This window comes from Carcharodon carcharias, chromosome 10 (assembly GCF_017639515.1).
Source record: "Carcharodon carcharias isolate sCarCar2 chromosome 10, sCarCar2.pri, whole genome shotgun sequence".
Taxonomy (NCBI): Eukaryota; Metazoa; Chordata; class Chondrichthyes; order Lamniformes; family Lamnidae; genus Carcharodon; species Carcharodon carcharias.
The window spans coordinates 40,765,158-40,791,169 of record NC_054476.1 but is presented as its reverse complement, the minus strand read 5'-3'; the positions used below and the strand labels follow the sequence as shown (position 1 = coordinate 40,791,169).

The window sequence follows — 26,012 nt, the reverse complement described above, 5'->3', positions numbered from 1 at the left end:
GAGGTAGAAGCAGGCTATCCAAGGTTGGGCGACTATCAGGTTGGAAGCTGTGGAAGGAAGATCTCCAGAGGAGATGTGATCAGTGACAGTCCTGGAAACAAATGCTTGATGTTCAGTGGTGGCGTCATGGTCCAGGGTGAGGTAGGAGGAAGTGTCTGCGAGTTGACGCTCAGCCTCTGCGAGGTAGAGGTCAGTGCGCCAGACAACAACAGCACCACCCTTGTCAGCGAGTTTGATGACAATGTTGGGGTTGGACCTGAGAGAACGGAGTGCAGTAAGTTCAGAGAAAGACAGATTAGAATAGGTGAGAGGAGCAGAGAAATTGAGATGACTAAATGTCACGCTGACAGTTCTCAATGAAAAGATCAAGAGCAGGTAAGAATCCAGAGGGAGGGATCCAGTTGGAGGGAGAATATTGGAGGTGGGTAAAAGGATCCGTTGAACGGGGAGAGGACTCCTGCCCAAAGAAGTGAGCACGGAGACGAAGATGGTGGAAGAAGAGTTCAGCATCGTGCCAAGCCCGAAATTCATTGAGATGAGGGCGTAAGGTTATGAAACTAAGTCCTTTGCTGAACACTGAATGTTCAGCGTCAGAGAGGGGAAGTTCAGGGGGTATAGTGAATACACGGCCGGGGCTGGGACACCAACACCCATCTAGGACCCTCCACCCTTGCCGGTCTCTCCGTCCCCACCCCATCTTCCAATCTCAGCCCCGGCCGTGTATTCACTATACCCCCTTACCTTCCCCTCTCCGACGCTGAACGTACAGTGCTCAGCAAAGGACTTAGTTTCATACCCTTACGCCCTCATCAATGAATTTCGGGCTCGGCACAATGCTGAACTCTTCTTCTGCCGTCTTTGTCTCCGGGCTCACTTCTTTGGGCAGGAGTCCTCTCCCAGTTCAACAGATCCTTTTACCCACCTCCAATATTCTCCCTCCATATGGACCCCTCCCTCTGGATTCTTACCTGCTCTTGACCTTTTCATTGAGAACTGTTGGCGTGACATTAGTCGTCTCAATTTCTCTGCTCCTCTCACCCATTCTAATCTGTCTCTCTCTCTCTGAACTTACTGCACTCCGTTCTCTCAGGTCCAACCCTGACATTGTCATCAAACTCGCTGACAAGGGTGGTGCTGTTGTTGTCTGGCGCACTGACCTCTACCTCGCGAAGGCTGAGCGTCAACTCGCAGACACTTCCTCCTACCTCTCCCTGGACCATGACGCCACCACTGAACATCAAGCATTTGTTTCCAGGACTGTCACTGACCACATCTCCTCTGGAGATCTTCCTTCCACAGCTTCCAACCTGATAGTCGCCCAACCTCGGATGGCCCGCTTCTACCTTCTACCCAAAATCCACAAACAGGACTGTCCCGGCAGCCCAATCGTGTCAGCCTGTTCCTGCCCCATGTAATTCATTTCTCGTTATCTTGACTCCCTTCTCTCTCCCCTTGTCCAGTCCCTTCCCACCTAAATCAGTGATTCCTCTGACTCCTTACGTCACATCAAAAATTTCCAGTTTCCTGGCCCCAGCTGCCTCCTCTTCACCATGGACGTCCAATCCCTCTACACCTCCATCCCCCACTAGGATGCTCTGAGGGCCCTTAGCTTCTTCCTCAAACAGAGGCAGAACAATCCCCATCCACCACTACTCTCCTCCGTCTGGCTGAACTTGTTCTCACACTCAACAATTTCTCCTTTAACTCCTCTGACTTCCTCCAAATAAAAAGGTGTGGCTATGGGTACCCGCATGGGCCCCAGCTATGCCTGTCTCTTTATAGGGTATGTGGAACATTCCTTGTTCCACTCCTACTCCGACCCCCTTCCACAACTCTTTCTCCGGTACATCGATGATTACTTCGGTGCTGCTTCACGCTCTCGTTGGGACCTGGAAAAATTTATTAATTTTGCTTCCAATCTCCACCCCTCCATCATTTTCACATGGTCCATCTCTGACAATTCCCTTCCCTTCCTTGACCTCTCTGTCTCAATTTCTGGTGATAGACTGTCCACCAATATCTATTACAAGCCACAGCTACCTCGACTACAGCTCCTCACAGCCCCATTTCCTGTAAGGACTCCATCCCATTCTCTCAGTTCCTTCACCTCTGTCACATCTGTTCTGATGATGCTACCTTCAAAAACAGTTCCTCTGACACGTCCTCCTTCTTCCTTAACTGAGGTTTTCCACACACGGTCATTGACAGGGCCCTCATCCGTGTCTGACCCACCTCCCGCGCATCCGCCCTCACGCCTTCTCCTCCCTCCCAGAAACATGATAGGGCCCACCTTGTCCTCACTTATCACCCCACCAGTCTCCGCATTTAAAGGATCATCCTCTGCCATTTCCGCCAACTCCAGCACGATGCCACCACCAAACTCATCTTCCCTTCACCCCCCCCGGCAGCAATCCATAGGGATCGTTCCCTCCGGGACACCCCGGTCCACTCCTCCATCACCCCCTACTCCTCAACCCCCACCTACAGCACCTCCCCATGCAAACGCAAAAGATGCAACACCTGCCCCTTCACTTCCTCACTCCTCACCGTCCAAGGGCCCAAACACTCCTTTCAAGTGAAGCAGCATTTCACTTGCATTTCCCCTAACTTAGTCCATTACATTCGTTGCTCTCAATGCAGTCTCCTCTACATTGGAGAGACCAAACACAAACTGGGCGACCGCTTTGCAGAACACCTTCGGTCTGTCCGCAAGAAAGACCCAAACCTCCCTGTCGCTTGCCATTTTAACACTCCACCCTGCTCTCTTGCCCACATGTCTGTCCTTGGCTTGCTGCATTGTTCCAGTGAAGTCCAAGGCAAACTGGAGGAACAGCACCTCATCTTCCGACTAGGTACTTTACAGCCTTCCGGACTGAATATTGAATTCAACAACTTTAGATCTTGAAATCCCTCCTCCATCCCCACCCCCTTTCCGTTTCTTTCCCCCTCCCTTTTGTTTTTTCCAATAATTTATATAGATTTTTCTTTTCCCACCTATTTCCATTATTTTTAAATCTATACCTTTTATGCCCGGTTAGTCTTATTCCACCCTACCCACACTAGAGCTGTACCTTGTGTGTCCTGCCATCCATTCTTAATTAGCACATTCATTTAGATATCACCACATTCAACACCTCTTTGCTCTTTTGTCTGTGACATCTTTTGATTATCTGCTCCTATCACTGCTTGCTTGTCCCTACAACCACATCCCTCCCACCTTAAACCAGCTTATATTTCACCCTTCTCCTAATTTCACTCAGTTCTGTTGAAGGGTCATGAGGACTCGAAACGTCAACTTTTTTCTTCTCCGCTGATGCTGCCAGACCTGCTGAGTTTTTCCAGGTAATTCTGTTTTTGTGATGCAATCATAGTCTGTTTCAGGATTAAAGGCATGTTTCGTAAATCAATTGTTACAAGTCCTGCAGTGACTGCTTATTTTTTAAATGATATTTGAATGTCCAGTGACTGATGTAAGGGAGTTGCATGACAACATTTCAAGTTAAGACTTTTATTGTAACAAACAAACTAAAAGCATCAACTAAACATTAGGTTACAGCATTTGTTGCCTGCTAAGAAACGAAATCCCTTAGCAGTGTTTTAAGATGATTGATAACCCCATGCCACATTTACTTCACAGCACACTCTCTGCAGAATTGTATACTTTTCAGAAGCAACCCAAAGTCATTCCCGCTTCCGACAGGTTTAGTCCTCCCCATTTTGCAGGGTCATAACGTCCAGCATGTTGAAAACCATTCCTCTCAGTCTTCAGAGAAATCCCAAACTGATCTCCAGCTGCATGGCTCACCCCAATGATTCCTTCCTCCCTAGCCACATCAGGACAAATCTTTCAGAGCTCTTAATTTCCTACTGGTTCCTTATCTTCAACTAAGGACCAGCTGCAATCAGCATCCTGCCTGGTAGCTAACAGAGAACAGCTTTTCCCCTGCTGCTTGCAGCTGCTCTGTCTTGCTCCCTCCCAGACTTTCCCCTCTCTGTTCCTGTTCAAAGTCTCTGAGGCAGAAAGTCTGCAACAAGGACAGCTGCTTCTACCTTGATCTTCAGGTGTTAAACCTGACATGTGCATTTCAACAGCACTCGACTCAGGCCTCTGGTCAATGGTAAAAAAGCCACACAGGCTTGTTGTCAGCAGAACTCAGATCACATGACTCCATTTAGCTTAAAGAAATTGTTTACAAAAACCTTACAAAACCTCGCGTACGTACACAATCCTTAGCTAGACATATGCTTAGTAATGCAACATGCTGTAGGGAAACCACCACCTAGACAAGCTGTGGGTTTACCCTCCACTTCAAAACTGGACTATATCTAACTTGGATACCCCAGTATTGACTCATGGCAGCACTATGTGAAACCAGTGCTACGAGCCTCATCCTCCATGCTCAAAAAGACAACATTATCTGTGTAAATGAGAATAAGTCCAATTGACCCCTGACCAAAGCCAGCACCTGAATGTACTTGTTGACCGTATTAGTGCAGGGCTAGTGGAAATTCTGCACATGGGGCCATGTTCATTATTTGCTCTGAAGCACAGCAGCAGATTCACCACAAAACTGCTGTTAGATGGAAATGTTCTTATTTTCACACGAGAAGAGATGGAGAGATAGAGTTTTTAAACTAAAGTAGTTAAGACTACTGTTCAAGCCAGTAATTCACAAGGGAAAACCAGAAGCAATCTACAGTGCTTTATATAATTTATTTTGGGGGAAAAAACCACACATCCGTGTCCTTTTCAAATCATCTCCCTTCCAGAGAAATAATAAACTTTTCAAACAAACTCCCAGCCTCAAAATTGCACTCTCATACCAATAACTGGAATCTAAAACATTGCAAAAAAAAAGAGTTAGCTGGCAGAGATTTCAAGGCTGTAATTCAATTTTGCGTCGTCATAAATCTTTGTTGTGGTTTAAGAAATCCATGACAATCCTGTCAGCCAAAATAAAGCCCTACAAAATACTCCTGCACAACAGCTTGTCCGATAGCATTTACTCACATGAGACACACACAAGGGAGATTGAAGGTCTAACATTCAAAATAAACTAATTTTTAAAATCAACCATAACCCGCACCTTTTAGCTATGGCCAATTCCAGACTGTCCAAGGAGCAAATGTGAATGACAATTCCATTGTAGAGTTTAAAAAAGGAACAGACATCTATTTATGCATTAAAAAAACTGGAATTCAATAACAGTTCCCCATTCCAAAATTCAACCACTAAATGATCAGGTTTTTTCAGCTCCTAATTAATCAAGGTTAGAGTTGAAGATGGTGGCGTATTTTAGGTAATTTTGTTCCACTCTAACCGATGCAATCAAAAGATAAATAAACAGAGAGGTTAATTTTTGTGATAAAACTTCATTGGCACCTATCATTATTCCATCACAGACTGCATGCCTTTGTAGCAGTTATTCAAGCTGCTACAGAGGCATGCAAGGGATGGAAAGAATGTTGAGTGATTTCTCATGAAGTTCACACCCCTACCAATAGGCCAAGAAAATTACTATAAATAAATTTAATGCATATTTAATGCAAATGTTTGAAGATCAATTGCTTGTCAAATCTAGAATGGAAAGAAAAAAGTTAGCTTCTACAATATAGGTACATTAAACTATATTGAGGAAGGTAACACTATTGCCAAAAGAGGAACTACTGACCTCTTAAATAAAACCTACAGCTCGACAATTGGCAGCAGCAGTATTTGAAGCGACATTAATACAAAACACTTCCCCACTGTACGGAAATATTTTGCCACATTGTGTGTGGGGGATCTCTCATTTTCTGTGCACTCAGTGGGAGGGGAATTTCTCAATAAATATGACAGGAGACTATATTCAAAGAGAACAAGGAAAAAGTAACACAGAAGTCACCCCCAACCATTCCAGCCCCCACCAATATTCTTTTGTCTCTTCTTCAGAGACAAAAAAAAGTGATAAGGAAGAAACAAAGGTACGTTCTGGGACTTATTTTGCCCAAGTTAGATCTTCTTTCACACCATGGGAAGTAACACTGGACATTGCTCATTTGTTTGTTTCAAAATGCTTGTTTGAAGTGGCATACTTTCACCAAAGTATTTCTTGCCCAAAATCAGTTTTAGTGCAAATCCTAAATTCTATAAATCAGTGGAATTGGAAAAATGCATTTCAAACAAATGAATTAATATTGAGTGCAGTATGATTACAGTAATAAAGCAGTAATAATTTGGCAGCAACAAAAGGAGGTGAATAACCATTAACTCTACATTGTGTGTTGTTAGGGTGGGCACGGAGGTGGGGAGGGAAAAAAATTGTTGGATTGGGTGCCAGCAAAACTCCCTGCTCTTCGTTTGTTGGATATGAAACATCCCATGGCACTGGTTGAATAGGGAGAGAGAATAACCTTGGCTGGCATTCTGTATCCTGGATTTTCACGCTATGCAAAGACCACAGGTGCTTGTTAAATGCAAAAACAACAAAATCTGCACAATAGTTGCAAAGACTCTGATGCCAATTCAATTATATAAGAAAAGCAATCAACTCAAGTCACAACACTCAATTGGCACAACAGTCAGCTATCTTAGTGGCCTGTTTTGCCACATGAGGAAATATTTAAATAAAAGTTGGATTTTAGGACTTCAAATTGCCCAAATTATCATCTTTTAGGACTTGGACTACACTGAATTTCAATTCAGAGTCCATGAAGATTTCTAAGATCCGCCTTGTGAGTATACAAAAGGCCTTGGCTCAGTGGCTACTTGTTCATGTCAGTCAGAAGGTTTTGGGTTCAAGCCTCACTCCACAGACCTGAGCATTGGACTTAGGTTGCTAATTTAGTTTTGTGCTAGGGGAGTGTTGAACTGTTGGAGGTGCCATCTTTTGGATGAAATGTTATACCAAATCACTATGTTGATATAGAGATCACATGGTACTATTCAAAGAACCAGGTGTTCTTGGAGTCCTAGCCAATATTTATTCCTCAATTAATATCATGAAGGCAGGATATCTGGTATATAAGGGAAACATTAAGTACTTAATAGGCTGCGATGTGTAATGGACGCCAGTGAGGTCGTGAAAGGCAGTAGTTAAACGTTTAATCCCTTAAAATGAACTTGCAATCACATTTATACATCACATTTTAACAGAAAAAAAGTCCCAAATACTTTATAAGCCAAAAACAGATGCTGAGCCAATGGAGGAGGAGGAGGAGCTAGTAAGATTAATAAACAAAAGTTTGGTTGAAGAGTTGGATTTCTAAACAAGGTCTTAGAAGAGTGAAGTGGAAAAGCAATGGGGTTTTAGGGAAGGAATTCCCAAGTGTGAGCCTAGGTGGCTAAAGGCACAGTAGATAATAGCCAGGCAAAAGGTGCACAGGGTGGGGAGGGAAGCAAGGAAACAAAACAGGAACTGGAGGGTTCATGAAATGGAGTGAAAGAAGTTACAGAGTTAGAAACAGGTGGGACTATAAAAAGGGACTTAAACACAATTAGAAATTCAACTCTGTATTGAGGACTGAGAACCAATTTCGTCAGTTATGACTGGGTGAGCAAGGCAGGGTACAGTCTGAGTTTTGATAATCTGATGTTTTTAGAAGCTACCTAATGGGGTGACAACCAGGTGAGCATTACAGCAATGCATATAAAACATGGCAAAAGCATACATGATATTTTCAGCAGTAGATTGGCTGAGGTGGGCAGTGGGGTAAAATGGCAGGTAATATTATGTGGACAGGATTATGCAGCCTTTGTAAAGGGGGAGAGGGAGATGTTGAAAACTCAGTTTGTGGTTCAATAGGATGCAGAGGTTGAGAACGTCTTCTGTCCAAAACCGCAATATGGAGTTTGTAGCAGGGGTCAAAGAGGATGCTTTGGTTTTCCAAACATCAGTTGGACAAGCTGCAATTTTTTTCAAGACTGGATGTCAGAACAGTCCGACAAAAGAGACAGTGGAGGGGTCAAAAGAGGCAAGTGTTGCCAGTGTATTGTGGAAACACATGCTGTCTGTATAAACTTCTAAGGATACACCAAAATAGCCCACCAAAATAGTTACATCACTATTCCAACACGATATCCATGAACGTCGAGTTGTGCTTCCTTACTTGTACGTTGTCAATTTAACAATAAACCTATCGTAATCAGCAGGCCACCCTTTCATGCACATTATGGAGTTGTTATTCATTAAATTTGCATTATTGCACTAGTACTCTAAGATTGAAAAGAACATTTGGATTAATTTGCAAAAATTCTCATAGGAGGAATTAAAGTGTATTTTGTGTACCTTAACTTCCACCAGCCATCTTACATGACCGAGAACATTGGGTATGGTTGCAGATTTATTCATGACAACTACATCGGCCTTTTTCCTGTCACTGATTACTTTTTATATAGCATAAATAAAGGAAAAACTGGGGCAAAATAGAAAATACTAGAAACACAAAGGTTGGTCAGCATCTCTGGAAAGTACAGTTACGTTTACATTTCAGGTCCAGACCCATCTGCTGCTGCTCTCCACAGTTGAGTGGCCGCCTGAGAGTTCCCAGCTTTAGCTTGCTATGTTTCACTTTCCACCAATTGCATTTTCTTTCGACTTTTTACTTGGAACTAATGTTTCTCTGTGAAAACTGAAACCTAATTCATTAGAATTATGAAAGTAAGAGGATTTTTAAACTTACTCAGGTACTTTGTAGGTAAAGGCCTTGAGGGTTTTGAGCTCCACTCCTCATTCTATACTGTCTGTCTTTTGAAGTTATTACACAGCTTTTCAAAGTGAAAGAGGTTGGTAAGTATGGCTAGTTTTACAACATCTGCTGAAGCACCAAACACACAAGATTTGGTTCTGCAGGTGCTGCCATGTGCACAGGCCAAGACTAAACCCATCTGTGAAATCAGCATCAGGAACTGGTACTGAGCTACTTGATAAGATGCAAGACTAAATAAAACTCTTGAGTTGCTGCTGCAAGGCTGAAAAGAGGCTCTATTCTGGTGTGCTGAAGTCTAACAAAGCTCTCACTGTGGACACTTTTACAGCAGTAAGCTACAAATACAAAACTGGGATCCAAAGAAGGTTTTCATCCTCTGGTGCATCCAGGCAACAAGAATACCAACAAGCAACATCTGCAACCTCCAAAATCACCATGGTAGCATCTGTTCATTATCTTGAACATGTCAAGTTTCTGCTCATGCTTTTTGTTTGAACTGCACTTTGAATGTCCCTTTATAGTTAGCACAACAAGTGTTGGAAAAAATAATTAAAAACAGCTTGGAACAGGGGAATTATCATGGGAGTTACTGAGTTTCCAACAGGGAAAAGCAGCTTAATTAGCACACACAGTAAATGAGGTTAATTCAGTACCTTCATGGGCCCATCTCATTAACTACTGCAGCCCAGTTCCCCAAATGAGATCATTTCTTATTGCACATTTCCTGTTTACTCAAGTAAAATCATTAAATGAGTCTCAGAAGTCTAGAACCAATTGCTCTCCTTATTAAAACTTCAGGTTTGAATGTGAACTACATGGGACAACAGGAGGAAACAAAAACAATAAATAGAAAAATAAGAGGGGGTAGGGGAGAAGCAGAAGATGCAGGCTTGTGCTGTCACAAGCACTTTTTCATACCCTGGGACAAAACTGATATGAAAAGCACAAAGTTCCAGTTTAATCAACACCACAAATTTCCCCTTGAAACATTTGCATCCAGAAGGTTTGTAGTATTTCTCACTCAAAACTTCCTTATATTCACTTCCCTATACTCAGCCTTTTGATACGCTTAGTCTTGCAATACAAATCCCATCAATAAACAACAGGTATTACCCACACAAACATTATAATATAAAATTTCCCCACCCACCTCGTGTAACTTTCAGCTCTCTACTGCCCAGGTGGCTAAACACTTATCTTTGTGTGTTATTCAGGTCCATATTATTGAGGTGCAGGGATGACAGATAAAATCCACATTTTTATTGTTTTGCATATGTATGATGTTGGCAATTTGGAATTTGCGTTTGGATTTAGAAAGATTTTGGTGCTAAAAACAGTTGTTTTTGTACCTCTGCAACCAAAGAATTCAAAAGGGATGAACCATCAAGCAAAGTCCACAACTGCATAATATTAGGATAATATTGCCTGGGTTTTGACAGCCAGATGGTCCCAACAATACTGGTGTGATACTCCAACTCTTACGTTTTATCCAGCCTTAACTCTCAATCATGTATTTCCCAGACAGTTTTGGAACATTAGCAGGGGAAGCCTAGTTAGTGTTTTTACATACATACATACATATATACAAAATAGGAGCAGAAGTAGGCCATTCAGCCCCTTTAGACTGCTCCGCCATTCAATAAGATCATGGCTGATCTGTTTTGTATTCCACATTCCCATCTACCCCTGATAACCTTTGATTCCCCAGCCTAACAAGAATCATCTGCCTCTGCCTTAAAAATATTCAATTATCCCACCTCCACCGCCTTCTGAGCCAAAGTCACACAACCCTCAAAAAAAATTCTCTTCTCTGTCCTAAAAGGGCAACCCCCAATTTTAAAACAGAGCCCCCTACTTCTAGACTCACCCAGAGGAAACATCCACCTTGTCAATATGATTCAGGATCTTATATAAGTCAATCAAATTACCCCTCACTCTAAATTCCAGTGGAAACAAGCCCAGTCTGTCTAATCTTTCCTCATAAGACAACCCTCCAATTCCAGGTATCAATCTAGTAAACCTCCTTTGAACCGCCTCCAATGCATTTATATCCTTCGTTAAAAAAGGAGGCTAAAACTGCACACAATATCCGTGATGTGGTCCCACCAATGCCCTGTATAACTGAAGCATAACGTCCTTACTTTTATGTTCAATTCCTCTAGTAATAAAGGATATCATTCCATTAGCCTTCTTGATTACTTGCTGTACCTGCATACTAACTTTTAATGACTCATGTACTAGAACACCTAGATCCCTCTGCACCTAAAAATTCTGCAGCTATTCTGATTTCTTGTCTGGATAATTTATTAGCCACCATGGCATCTCATTTAAAATTTTCCACGAACCACCATTTTGAATTACATGGAATGACATGCATTCCAATAACCCAACAGCAAGTTTGTAAAAAACTATCTGTCCAACTAAACACCCAATGTCCAAGTTATTTAAATCTTGCAGTCAAAACAATAAATCACACTGTTGACATTTTAAATCTCAGTGCCACTGGTGCATAGTCTACGTACACATCCATATCCAGTGCAGGTAAGAGTTCACAGGAAACAGAGCACACACATTATATAATGAAGATACTGGTAATAGATTTTAGAATGAAGGTTAAAAAAAAAGGAAAACTGCAGTGTTGGAGATTTGAAAGTGGAAACTGTTGAAAAGGCAAATACAGTCATCAGGGTCTGAAAAAAGAAAAGCAGATTAAAGTTTTGATCAAAGAGCCTCTGTAATGCATCTCAGTTCTACCTCTGTTTGCTATGTCCACAGACAAACCTACTTATTCTGCTTTTAATCACAACTGTGTAAACTGGAATCTAATGAAACAGCTCACAAGTCAGCCATGCAACTAAAACTCCACAATGCAGCATAACAGTGGGATGGGGAAAAAAGGGATACAATTTCTCTTATCATTCAGAATGTGTTAGCTGTTTTTCCTTGATTTGAATGCAAGCTTTGGGCTGAAGCTCAAGTGCTTACTGTGACTGCTTCATGTGGTTTTGGCCAACCATAAGCAGACGAGAGGTGATGTAACTGCAGGATGGGAAGTGGTTTCGTACAGATTCCAAACAGCAGCAGTGACCAATCCAGGTCAGGAGAGTCTCATAGCTGTCCGCCCTGCTATTGCATGTCAAGATAAAGGGGAATCAGTGTTTTTTAAAAAACAGTAGATACCTGCAGCAAACCCAAATTCTAACACCCAGTTATAGTAACCTACAGTCTGGAATGCATGGGACCGAGTCATTTCTAGATTTCAAAATTTTCTGGATTATAGAATGACTTCAGAATGCCTAACCATAAGTGTGAAAACCAGAAAACACCATGGATATGACTATTTACCAGAAGCATAAAACAGTGATAGAACTCAATTCAAATATTGAGTGTTCCATGTTTCCACTCCCAAAGTGCTGAACTAAAATGACGCCAATGATATCAAAGGAATGACGTGACCACATTATGGGATGTTGTTTCTCAGGATCAAGAAACTAGTGAGAGCTTTCATTTTTGAGGGTCATCCAAATTCAGCTGCTTCATACCAATGAAACTAGCTCAATGTCTCAACAACAAAACTCTCAATCTTTTCTCACTGAACTGTTAGCTGGTGGACAAAAACAAATACAAGGCTGCATTGTACAGAGAAAGCCCCAGCATTCGCCAAGTGACAAAGCAATCCACAATCAGGTAAATTATTGCTTATCTGTCTCTTGTGCCCAGAATAATATTTCAGGGTCAAACACAATCACAAAAAAATGAGTCTTCACTTCCAATACGTCTATAAGGACGACATCAATTTTACTGGCTCACATCCACAGGTCTGAATTTGATTACTAGCCTTAAAAAGGTTGATTCCATTTAACCTCACAGCCAAGATTTTTATTTTAAACAAAACTGTACTTCCAAAGAAAGCCTATACCATACATTGCCGGATTTGACAGAGCTTTATCACAAAGACATCTGTTAAGTTTAGTGTTTGGGTAAGGGTATGATTGCAATTTTTAATAATTTTCCTTTGAATTGTGAAGAACAGTTTGATTCAGTGAATTGTTGGGACTTACAGCCTACATACCTGGCATCGCAGCAGCACTGAAATTCATAAATGCGTTGCTCAATTGTATCTTGGGCAGAATATCATGTAGGAATTTCATTGCCAGTCCGATGCTAGGTATGTAGGCCATACACACCAGCAATTGGCTCATAAAATCAAACAGCATGTTCCTTTGGTTGTTTATAATAGGCAGAGTGCAGACCATACTCAAAAACCAGCTGCGCTTACAAACCCCAAAATAAAATGTCTTGTTAGATATGATTCCGTGACTGGGCAGCACCAGCTGAACAATTCTGTGTGCGCTGAGAGCTACACGAACAACCAATCTAAGATAATCAGTTAAGCACATAACATGGCTCATTCGTGTTTGCTAGAAGTGACATACATTCACATGCAGGGACTCGTTCTCCACAAATGAAAAAAAGGAATATCTTCAAGCCTTGCACCTTTTTCGAATTACCTGGGAAGCCTATAATTCCCTGTTGCTTTCTCCCTGCAATGTCTTGGCCAACCAATCAGCACCCTTTTCTCCTATAGTATAAACTGTTGTGATCGTTTGAAATTTGGCATTCATGTGTTTGTCCTGATGACTGCAAGATGTAAAGTTTTGACAACATGTCTCTCTTTTCAGCATATATGAGGGAGAAAGGAATAGACAAATAGGTTCTTGGTGGGGCATTCATGTAGAGTATTAACACCAGCAGAGACCAGTTAGGATGACTGGCCTAGCCTGTTTTAGTTCTGTACATTCAATTTAACATGGGAACACTATTGCCTCCAAGTCACACACCATTCTTAGCCATATAGCTCCATTCCTTCATTTGTCATTGGGTCAAAATCCTGGATTTCCCTATCCACTGTTGTGGGAGTGCAAGAACTGCAGCTAAAGGAGAAGATCCTCACCTTCTCAGGGTATCCAAGGAAAATAAGTGCAGCTTTGGCAATGTTACCCACATGGAGAACAAAAAAAAGCACTGACATCATCCTGCACTTTAATACCACTGAGCATCACAGAAGAATAAAGGCTCATCATCAAAAGCAGACAATGAAATCAGTCCTAGGATACTGCACAAAACATTGCCCTACAACTGGCAAATCTAGCTAACACTTCATATGAAGTCACTGCTCAAGTTCAGATTCAGAATGGTTTCAAGTAAAGGTATGACAGTTCTCCCATGTACACATACTGTATTTAAGAGTAAATGGCAAATGATGATTTGAGCAATAAGAAACTCAGACTCTTCTTAGACAACCACAATTTTCTCCTATAAATTAGAAGTTTTTCTGTTTTATAAAAATTAACCTATTTCAGCATAGGAGCTGGGTTCTTCTGCTTAGAAAAAAGGAAATTAAAACAGGAACAGGCTGTAATCAACTCTCTTAAAAAATAATTTATGGACTCTGCTCCAACAACATTTTGTGGCAGGCAATTCCTTTTTAAATCTCCACTTGAATTCATTATACTCTTGTCCTGAATTCATTATACACCATTTTAAGTATAGACCACCAATTAGATATAGGAGGAATCCCACAATGCCACTTGCATTCCTATAGCATCAATAAAAAATGGTAACTGTCCTACCTTTATACAACCGATACAGCATTAAGACAGGAAAAATAAAATACTATTCAGTTTTTAATTACAACAGTGACAACCAAGCACTTTATCAAAAGTCATAAAACATATTGGAAAACCTCAAGAATTAGAAGTGAAATTCTCAGGACAGGGTAAAATAGGGTTACAACCCCACTATCAATATTATAAATCAAACATGAGACTAAGCACAAGGCTGTCCCTGTATTTAGAGGTACCAAGACTAAAAGTCAGGTCAAAGTATAAACTTACCGGAGCTTTCAACCTTTATTTCCAAATGTGAACACCTAAATTGCTACAATTCCCAAGAAAGCATTTTTGCAAGAAGCTGGAGCAAACACTCTCCTTTCATCTAGTTTAGAAGAGTTGACAGTAAATAAGGAGGCCAACTTGTAAAAACAGCTTAAATATAGCCTCTGTCGTCAGTAAAGGTTAAACAGGGCTAAACTGAATAATGGCATCCATCTGTTTTGTGGTACATAGTTGATGGTTTTCTATTAGTGCAATTGATTTCCAAGGTTAAAGGAAATTATGAACATGTCAAATCACCTGAAATTTTATTTAGTTTTAAGAATCTAAGCTTTACCCCAGTTTATTTCTTTTCAAAAAGAATCTTAAGTTAAAAGAACTGAAATTTAGTTCAGTTCAGGCAGGAGTTTAGTTATCATGGCAAGAGTTGAAAAGAAACAAGAAGCTGATACATGATCAGGAAGGCAGGACAACTGAAGTATTCACGGAATGCATAATCTTGATGTCACAACCGACATCACAGAGAGACTGGAGGGTAAAGGAAGATACAACTTTGACTGTTTATGGAATTACTTTCTGGACAAAAGGAGACTGAGAATCTATTAGTACAGATACACATAAACAGAATCATACACTATGGAATCTGGTACAGCATGCTGTTTAACAAACTGAGCACTTGAAAAACTAAAGGCTGAACTGAGAAGATACAAATATTAAAAAGAAGAGATATTACATTAATGAGCCTAGATAAAGCTGTCCCACTGATAATTATGTCATTTTACCAGACATACATTTGTAACACAACAGCTATGAAAATCAGGAATGCAGCAGTCATCTCAAAGCCGGAGCTCCCAAGTTTGTTAGTGCTCATCATAGGTAGCTTCTTTGGCTTCAGCACAACTACAGGATGGAAGACGGTCACATACCCAAGGAGTTTTTGTATGGTGAGATAGTTGGAGCCAGCTGACTAGTAAATGCCAAAAACTATATTTCAAGGGCGCTTGCAAGTATGATATGAAGGCCCTAAACATTCATTATCTGATCTGGGAGTCACAAGCTGACAACAAAGGAAAATGGTTACACACCCCGTGCACCACTATCACAACCAGTGGCTACAGCAGCTTGGCAACAGATGCTAACACCAAAAATAGCCACCTATAATGACACTTGGAAACTTCATGTGCGACACTTGTGGTAGAGCCTGGCCATTAGCAAAGCTGCGTTAAATGAAGACATCCCATCTGAAATGGATTCTTTGCTGCATGTCTTTTGTGGACGGAAGGATACCAACGACAAATAGCTGTGACAATCAGGTTGTCTTTGCCCGCCCACAGTTTTGAACAAATAGAATTAGGAGTTACAAAATTGTGCATCATTTGCTCTCAAAATACCTGAAGTCAGAATTCAACAATTTTCAACCAATGCTGCAGCTTACCCATGCTGCTGGCAAAATTTTTTAATTCACTCACAATTCAGGGTGGTTTAACATAGGCCAACTTGAGGAATCTGACCGTGACATTGTGCTTCAACTTGAGCAATAATTAATCCTACCACACATCATTGTTAGTTACTCTACAATTCTACAAACCTATTAACTCTCATATCTACTGGTGCCTTGCACCAAAACAAGTTGATTTTAAAAGATGCAAGTCTTTTTGAAATCCAACACTCACCCCCACCCCCCACCACCACCACCACCAGAAATCTTTCCCAACTACTCAAAAGGTTTCACCCTCAGTTTCTTTGGCTCTGCATTACAGATGTGTCACACACCCTCCTCTCAATAGGAAAGATATACTGGCGCTGGAGGCAGTCCAGAGAAGGTTCACTATGTTGATCATGGGTGCGGAGGAATTTTATGATGAGAGGTTGAGCAGGCTGGGTCTGTACTAATTGGAGTTTAGAAGAAGGAGAGGTGACCTTATTGAAACATAAGATTCTTAGGGGGCTTGACTGGGCAGACGCTGAGAGGTTGTTTCCCTTTGTGGGAGAGTCTAGGACCAGAGGGCGTAATCTCAGAATAAGCGGTTGCCCATTTTAAAAAGAGATGAGGAGGAATTTCTTCTCAGAATTCTTTAACGCAGAGGTTGGGTCATTAAGTATATTCAAGGCTGAGATAGATTTTTAATCAGTAAGGGAATCAAGGGTTATGGGGACAAGGCAGGAAAGTGGAGTTGAAGATTATCAGATCAGCCATGATCTCATTGAATAGCGGAGCAGACTTGATGGGCCGAATGACCTACTTCTGTTCCTACATCTTATGGTCTAATTCAGCAATTATATTCTGAAGCCATTTCAACTTTCCCCTCAGTGTCAGTTAACACTGTTCTTGACGTTAGATTTATAGAGAAGTCAGAAAATGCGAACCTTGTCACTGTAGATCTATAAAATAAAACTTCTTGCTAATTGAGGTGCAATCTCAGATCAATGCAGGGGAAGAGAGGCATCATAATAATGTTACTGGACTAGTAATCCAGAGGTGCCCAGGCTAATCATCTGGGTACATGGTCAAATCTGACTACAGCAGCTGGTGAAATTTAAGTTCAATTAATTAATAAAAAAAATCTAGAATTGAAAGCTAATCTCAGTAATGTTGACCATGAAACTATCAATTGCTGTAAAACAGCATCTGGTTCACTACCATCCTGTAGGAAGGGAATCTGCCGTCCTAACCTGGTCTTGCCTACATGTAATTCCAGACCTACAGCAATGTTGTTGACTCTTAAATGCTCTCTGAAATGGCCGAGCAAGTCACTCAATTCAAGGGCAATTAGCGATCGGCAACAAATGTTGGCCTGGCCAGCAACACACATATCCCATGAAACAATTAAAAAAGTAATAAACTTCTGTTTCACCGAGTTCCTTGAAATGTAAATATGTATTCAATTTATAATCTCAAAAAGGAAATACTGGGAATGTAGAAACATCAGCACAGTTGAACAGAATAAATCAAAATAATTCATTCTTAAAAAAAAGTTACCTTGTAAAAATTGCAATTTGTTTTTTTATTCGTTCATGCGATGTGGGCACTGTTAACTAGGCCAACAATTATTGCCCATTCCTAATTGCCCTTGTTCAGGTGACATTTTTTTTAAAAAAAAGTCAACCACATTGCTGTGGGTCTGGAGTAAAATGTAGGCCAGACTAGGTTAGGATGGCAGATTTCCTTCCCTAAAGAACATTAGTGAACCAGACGGGTTTTTACAACAATCAGCAATTGTTTTGTGGTCATCTTCAGAATTATTATTACACCCATCTACTGTGGTAGTATGCGAACTTGGGTCCCCAGAGCATTACCCTGGGTCTCTGGAATACTAGCCCATTGACAATACCACTATGCCACCACCTCCCCATACACATTTCACATCCTGCATGTTGTTTTCAAAGAAATCATGAATTAAGAGATTTTTTGCTAGTCGCCCTGCTGACAGTACATTACAACTCATCTTGAGCTAGACCTAATTCTATACTCAAATGGAGATTTGAATCAAAGAATGCATGCAGTTACAAATTGCCAAAAGTTTCATTTCCCTTCATTTGTACTTCAATTTCACATTCAATATTGGATAATGCTAGATACAAAAAACACAGTAAATAGCACAAAAAGAATACTGAAATTCTTGTAAAAAGACCTCTTATAACATCCTCCCAAATCTTTGCAGATTCACATTTTACCCACTGTTTTAAACAATTCAGATCAGGCAGCAGACGACAGAACTGAATGTTAGTCAAACTCTTATAAACTAAGGTTAACCTTTTACAAACAGCCCCAAAACATTCATTGCACTGTCCAAACATTACGCTATCCATTTCCACTGTGTGACTTTGCAGGCATGCTTTAACTTCTGAGCCACCAACCATTGCCCCTCCCCCACACTGCCCAAAATGCATCACAGCTAATATGCATTTACTCCAACTGGACCAAAAATGAATATTCCTTCCACTCCAACTGCTCCTCCCCAGTCAGATTCTCCACTTAATTTGGAACCCACTTCTATAAAGCAACTGTAGCTGATAATTAGCAACAGTGTAATGAGAAATACCAGATCTTTAAATTCAACTAAACCTTATTTTTAAACAGATATCAATCAAGTATCATCAAAGGAGAAAAAAAAACAGATAATATCTTGGAAAAGGTTTATCCTCCAGCCAGGCTTTCTGAAGTTCAAATATTTCTCGTGTACACAAAAAATTAATAAGGTACATGTTCAAACAAATGAAAGCAAGAGCGTGAAAACACAAAATATTAAGTCAGGAATGAAGTGACAGGGTATTGCATTTGAACATTTAACATTTTGGAATGAGTATTAATTGCCCAACAAGTTTAAAAAAAAGTGCTGAATATATACTGGCGGATGCCAGATATGGAATGGATCAGGCTCTGATGTCTCCCGCATCCGTCGACACTCAAAATACTAGAAGTGCTTTCATATGAGACCTGTGCTCAAAATGCATAGGTCTCACGTAGGTAGTTATAACACAACAATAAATGAGCTGGAATTCACCAAGGCTCATGAATGATCAGATGGAGTATTACCAGGTCTTTCCAGTCAGTTTACCTTTGGTTGCATATTGGGAACATGTGCCATTAGCAGTGGTGTTACACAATACAAAAAGACTTAAAAGAATGGGTGAATGCACAAGGTCATGGAGACATGTTGTTGTTGTTCATTGAACTATACCTATTTTATTCAAAATTAGAAACGGGTAGGTGTAATACGAGGGCTCAAATTTGAGGTGAACACAAAAAGAACCAAAAAGAAAGAGTGGTTGGAAGAAGTCACTTCACAGGGGTTGGCTGGTACGTACAAGCAGAGCTCATGGCACATTCAGAAGAGTTGGAGGATGAGAAGTATTAATGGTCATAGAATGACCTAGAGTGTGGGATTAAACTAAATGGCTTATATGGAAAAAAAGCACAAGCAAAGACTTCATGAGCTGTACAACCTGTTTCTGTGCTGCTGTTTCTGATCAGCATCTGAAAAGGTAAGTGTAGAACACTACCAGAACCTTATCAGACACCTCAAAATATTGTCCTATTTCTAGGTGTTGCCAGGTCTGTTGTGTAATAACAGTTTGTTTTTATTGCAAATTTCCAATATGTTAGTTGTGATTTTAAGAAAGAAGTCGCCGCATCTTACATACTACATAGCCTTGGGTGCGAAAGGTTTAAAGAGAAAAGCCAAAGAAAGATTAAGTTCTAGTAATGTGGCAGCAAGTACTTCAAATATCTGCTTAGACTGACTCACCACTGTCAAAAAGAAAATACATTGTTGATCCTTCAAGATATCAATGCCTAACACATCTGCTCAAATTCATAAAACCTCTGGCATACAGTTGTAGTTCCTGTGGCTGTAACAGGGTTAACAGGATTTCCAGTGAGGGAGGGAGGAGAAACTTTTCTCTGAATGACAATACAGACATTTCAAAGATGCCATTAAGCAGAAATTCATGAAATACAAGATAACAAAACTGGTGAGTTGGGGGAACTGACACATTGTGACACTTCAAATATTACAATGTTTTGAGGATTAGAACAAATGGGGAACACAGTGTAAAATAGAGGGAAAGACACTGGCCAACCTTCCACTTTTGAAAAATATACACGGCATTCCCACAGAAATCATAGATTGGTTATAGCACAGGAGACCATTCAGCCCAACATGTCAGTGTTGGCACTCAAAAGTCCAATTCACATGGTGCCAATCCCGCACCTTTTCCCTGTGGCCCTACAAAAGTCACTATTGAATCAGCCTCCACCACTCTCGCAGGCAGTATGTACCAGATCCTAACCACTTATTTTGTAAAAACTGTTTTTCTTCATGTCATCATTGCTTCTTTCATCAGTTGATGTCCTCTGCTTCTCGGTCCTTCCACCAATTGGAACAGTTTCTCCCCATCCACTTTGTCTCTCATGATTTTGAAAACCTCTATCAAATCTCCTCTCAACCTTCTTTTCTTGAACAAGAAAAGCCCCAACTTCAACTTCTCTCATCTATCCACATAACTGAAGTTCCTCATTCCTGGAACTACCCTCATTAATCTTTTCTGCCCCCTTCGTGTTTCCTTCAACTGTGGTGCCCAGAACTGGTCGAAATACTCCAGTTGGGACCAAACCAATGTTTTATACAGGTTTACCATAACTTCCTCGCTTTTAAACTCTTTTGATATAACCCAGCATTACATTCCATATGCTTTGTTAACCAGACTTTCAATTGATTTGTGCACATATCCCCCAGCTCCCTCTTCTCCTGTACCCATCCCACACTGGAATTGTACCTTTTATTTTATCTGTGTGTGAATCACTTCACACTTCCAAGTTAATTTCAACTGGCACCTGTCCGCCCATCCCATCAATGTGTCTATGTCCTTTCAAAGTTTAACATTATCCTCCTAACAGTATACAAGGCTTCCAAATTTTGTGTCATCCACAAATTTTGAAATTGTGCCCTCTACACTTAACACCAGTCTCTGAGGAACCACACAATAAACCATCCACCAGTCCGAAAAACAGCAGTTCGCCATTACCGTTTCCTGTTGCTCAGCCTGTTTTGTATCTATGTTGCTATATCCCTTTTATTCCAAGAGTTGTAACTTTTCTCAAACCTATTGTGTGACACTTTATCAAATGCCTTTTGGAATTCCACATATACCATATTAACTGCATCACCATCATTACCCTCTCTGTTACCTCATTAAAAAACTCAAGCAAGTTGAACACAATTTGCCTTCAACAAATCTACACTTAGCCAAATGACTGTGCATTTTGTTCCAGATTATCACTTCTAAATCAGAGAAAAAAAAATTAAATCAAGTGCCCTTATTCAGAAATCACAAGTTCCCATCGTATTGGTAGATCAAACCTTCTCAGATAGAGAAGAAAACAAGAACTGAAAATCTCGGTCTTTAGAAAAAAGGTATTTTCACCAAACTCAAAGCTCTCCCAAAGCTTCACGGTGTCAGAGGTGGACCCCCTCCCACTGAAACGAATGTTCACAATTGTCCCCCATCAGTCAAGGTTCCAAAATAATTCAGTTTCAAAATTTGCTTGTGATAGAACATCGGACATTAATATTTTTTATAAGTAAACACTTATATTTGGGAGATAGCTGTTACTAGTTTATGAAACTGTAAACTCGTCTCAACAATAGTAGTAAAACAATATCCGATTGAAAACAATTTGCAGAATTATTTCCATCAGGTGATTCGACACTAAGGCAACGGCAGGAAAAAAAAACCCCACAGGTAATCCTGCTCAACGGTAAACTCCAACTAAAAAATGTTAATGTCAGTGAAACATTCCAGCTTTTCAAATCATCCCGTCTAAATCTTGGCAAACATTTTAGTTGCAAAGCTACGAAATATTCGAAGCGTACACAAAAGCCCGGGCTAATTGGAAATATTTACTCTTCGGTGACATTTGAAAAAAAACAAGCAACATTTTCGGGCAGTTTCTAAAATGACAGCAGCAAAACAAATGCAACGTCGAGATCAAGTTAGAATCCAATTCGAGAGGGAGGCGGAAAAAAAACACAAGTACAACCAGTCGGCTCAAATCGTGAATTAATGAGAAACTTAAACTAAACAACTTTAAAAAGCTGACTTCGGATAGAGAAAAACATAGTGCCCCTGCACAGAGCCAATGCCGAAGAGCTAAACCGCTACGAAGATAAGGACACAAGCGATCATAACACAAGTGCCGCGCCAACGCTTTACATTACACAGGGCACTTAACTAATTGTAATGAACTAATAAATTACATTTACTGTTTCTATTTGATTAAAGACTCTCAGAAATCCTCGCCCTGATCCAGCGGCTGCAATAGACTCCAGAACTTTACACTATTCCATACATTTTCAAAAAAGAGTCACTTAAAAGTTAGAATCCATCTACAAGTCACAGCCCACATCCCTCTCCATTAACCGTAGATGGCGGACTTCTGCCGTTAGAGACACTGGCTGCAAACGTCTTTGCTTAAAAGAAACTAAATCAGAGCTGCGGAGCGCGCTCCCACTCACCTCAGAGCCCAGCACAGGACCAAGCCGCCATCTTCCAGCAATCTCCGGTATCCACAAAGGGGCCGTCACTTCCGGGAACCAAGTCGAGGCTTCGGATGTTGGGGGGGGGGTGGGGGCGGCTTTAAATCTTAGCTCGCGCTGCAGGGCGGGTTGGTTGAGGGGGAACTGAGTTCAGAACCAAGGCGGCGATCGGGGGAGGGGCCAAAAATTGAGATGGAATGCTGTGTGCTGCAACATTCGGCGAGAACAATGGGAGGGACTGGCGATCGAACGCCGGAGAACGCGACGTTCTGTCGGAACGCTACGAGGATTCCGATCGAATGCCGTGGGTCACCCTGTGTTCTGTCCGCCTGAAGTGTGGGCGGGATTCTTCGTCACTCCCCGTGTCAGGTAGCACAATGCCTGAACAATGGGAGGAATTCGGATCGCACTTCCTTGGAACGCAACAGTTTGACCAAGCATCCCAACCCTTTCTCATTGTTTCTGTGATTTAATAGTGGTAGCCTCCGGCTACGATTGTACGACATCAAAACCATTGGTCACAACACTGCCGTTTTCGAAGTTGAGTACGTACATTATCGTTCCCATTCTCATCCATAAAATATACTTTCTACATTTCATGAATTAATAAGAATAAATATAAAAAGCGATAAGGTAAGATTACAAGAGTCGCGTATGGTTTCATTACATTAGATCTTATCGTATGCATGCGTGGTGGTGGTGGAATTGGTTGAAACAGGGCCGCGACGTGAACACTTCTACCTTGGCCCATTACATTAAATTACATTAGATGCAGAATCTGGACATATTCGGTAAAATCTTTGGAATAGCCCACAAATTGTGTGACATCAACTGATCAAGAGCTTCGGCATATATGTTATGCGAAGTTACTCAACGCGCCAACGAGAAAGAGAACAGTAAGATAAAGGCAAAACACTGCGGATGCTGGAAATCTGAAACAAAAACAAAAAATTCTGGAAAAACTCAGCAGCTCTGACAGCATCTGTGGAGAGAAAGACAGAGTTAACGTTTCGAGTCAGTATGACTTCTTTAGAGCTAGAACTTCTTCAGCAAAAAGAACAGTATTGATCTAACTAGGGGGAAACAAACTATTAAACCAGCTGCTGAAACCAGATTCGCACGGTAAGAATCTTTAGAAATGTCGAATTTACATTGGTTCTCCCCAGCTATTTCTGCATCCTTTAAAGTTGTAGTCATTTTGATGAATGATTCTGACTTTTTTTTATTGTCCCAAATGGTTAACATCTTTAAAGTCAACTTCATTGTTTTCAGACCTGCTGAGTTTTTCCAGGTATTTTTGTTTTCATTGTTTTCTACTTGCTGACCGTTGGCAACATCATCCCAAAGCACAGCATTAGTTTCCAACACACATATTGAGGACAATCGACTCTCCCTCTCCACTACCTCTGGCAACCCCTCCAATATCTCTACATTGTCAGACTGCTTGTCCAACATCCAGTGTCTGAAAAGCAGAAATATCCTCCAAACAAATCCTGGGAAAACCAAAGCAATTGTCTTCAGTCCCCACCACAACCTCCCCCTAGCCACTGACTCCATCTGTCTCCCTGGCACTGCCTTTGGGTGGAGCTAGACTGTTCACAACCTTGGTGTCATATTTTACCCTGATTTGAGCATCTCCACTAAGACTGCCTTTTCCACCTCTGTAACGTCACCCATCTCTGCCCTCATCTCATCTGCTTCTGAAATGCTCATTTGTGCCTTTGATAGCTCCAGAATTGACTGTTCCAAAGCATTCCTGTCCAGCCTGCCACATGCTACCCTCCATAAAATTTAGGTTATTCAAAACTTTGCTGCCTGTGCCCAAATTTGTTTCTAGTCCTGTTCACCCATCACCCCTGTGCTTGCTCACCTACACTGGCTCCCAGTTGAGCAATGCCTAGATGAGTGCTTCTTAAATTATTTTCCAATGTGTACCCCATTTTAATGCTTGCAAATTAACATTTACATATTATAGATAAATATATTATATATATAACTAAAAATCTGAGTTTTTAGTGTTTTGTAAAAATATGTTATGTACTCATGTATGTTTTAGCCAAGCTCTCCATATTCCTTGGCAACAGAAAACTCAGTGAAGACCTTACCTGACCCCCCCCCCCCACAAATATTGTAATGAGCCTCTTTCTTCCCACCACACGGACACAAATACACGCCCCTCTTCTGCCACAGTCACTCATGCAGCAGGCTCTCTTCCTCAACCCCTCCCCCACTTTCTCACTCAGCAGTTCCTCTACCCTCCCGCCACACACTCACTCAACTCAGCAGCCTGTCCTCTCAATCTCCCAGCCTCACTCTTACAGCAGCCTCTCTTCCTAACTTCACTCCCATCCCTCACTCAGCAGCCCCTCTTCCCAGACTTCCCTTCCACCCCCACTCAATCTTTCACCAGCCTCTCTCCCCTTCCCCCTTTTGGTCTCATTGTCTGTACCTGTGAAGCAGAGTCAGCGACCTGGGGTAAGGAGCCCGTACAGCAGGCAGACAAGGAACAGAAACACAGTAAAGTTTGAAGCCGCAACTCAGCTTCCCGGTTCAGCCGCATGACCTCCTGGTATTTCCCACATTTGGTCCATGACTAAGTTACTCTGGCCTGCCTCTCCCTGCGCCAAGTTGATGCATAAATATCCTTAGTCCACTCATACTCACTTCTAAAAATGGTTTCTGAAGGAGTGTTTTATGCTCACTGTCTGTTCCTTGCTGTTTAGCAGCATTGGTCCAAGGCTGTTCCATCAGTATTTTCAGATTGGGTAATCTCCTCTCCAGTCGCCATTGCTGCTCAGAGGTGGGGGAACTTTCAACGCCTAATGTGATCTCTGTGACCCCACCTGTGGTCATGACCCACAGTTTGGAATACATGGGTCTTGATTTTAATATTCTCATCCTTGTTTTCAAATCCCTCCACGGCCTGACTGCTCCCTCTACCTGTAATCTCCAACCCTCTGAGATAACTCCATTCCTCCAATTCTAGCCTCCTGATTTTCATGTTTGACCAGTGTCATGAAGATATTAATGTATATAATGTTATTGGAAATGATTTTAAACTGGACTTGTAGTAGGGCCTGTGTCTGTGGCCGTGAGTGTGTGTGTCTTAATTGGATTAAAGCCAGCCAATCTGGGTGCTTTGATGTATAGGAGATTTGAGATATTAAACAGTAAGGTAGAGGGTACATTTGCATTTTGTTGAATAAACCACTCAAAGACTGGGGGTGAAATCTTGCATCTAGCTAGGAGACACCAAGCAATATGTTAATATTATGAATAAAATTGGTACTATGAAAGGGGTTTTATTGTCAGAAGAGGTGGAGTTCAACGAGCCTGATGATACAATGAGAATGTGCATTCAAAGGGAAGGCTGGATACATATAGAAAAAAA

At 41.2% G+C, this 26,012-nt stretch overlaps 1 protein-coding gene across 3 annotated transcripts in view; it reads right to left on the bottom strand.

Moving 5' to 3' along the window:
• The window catches only part of pik3c2a (phosphatidylinositol-4-phosphate 3-kinase, catalytic subunit type 2 alpha), a 140,425-nt gene extending 117,736 nt beyond the window's left edge, over positions 1-22,689 (bottom strand). Inside the window, exon 1 of one of the 3 annotated variants that reach the window (XR_005944163.1) lies at positions 22,601-22,689. The gene's annotated coding sequence lies outside the window, so the exon portion shown is untranslated. Of the gene's footprint in view, positions 1-22,342; positions 22,372-22,600 lie in introns of those variants that run through there. The other 2 variants (XM_041196872.1, XM_041196873.1) reach the window with 2 other exon arrangements.
• Positions 22,690-26,012: the final 3,323 nt, after the last annotated feature.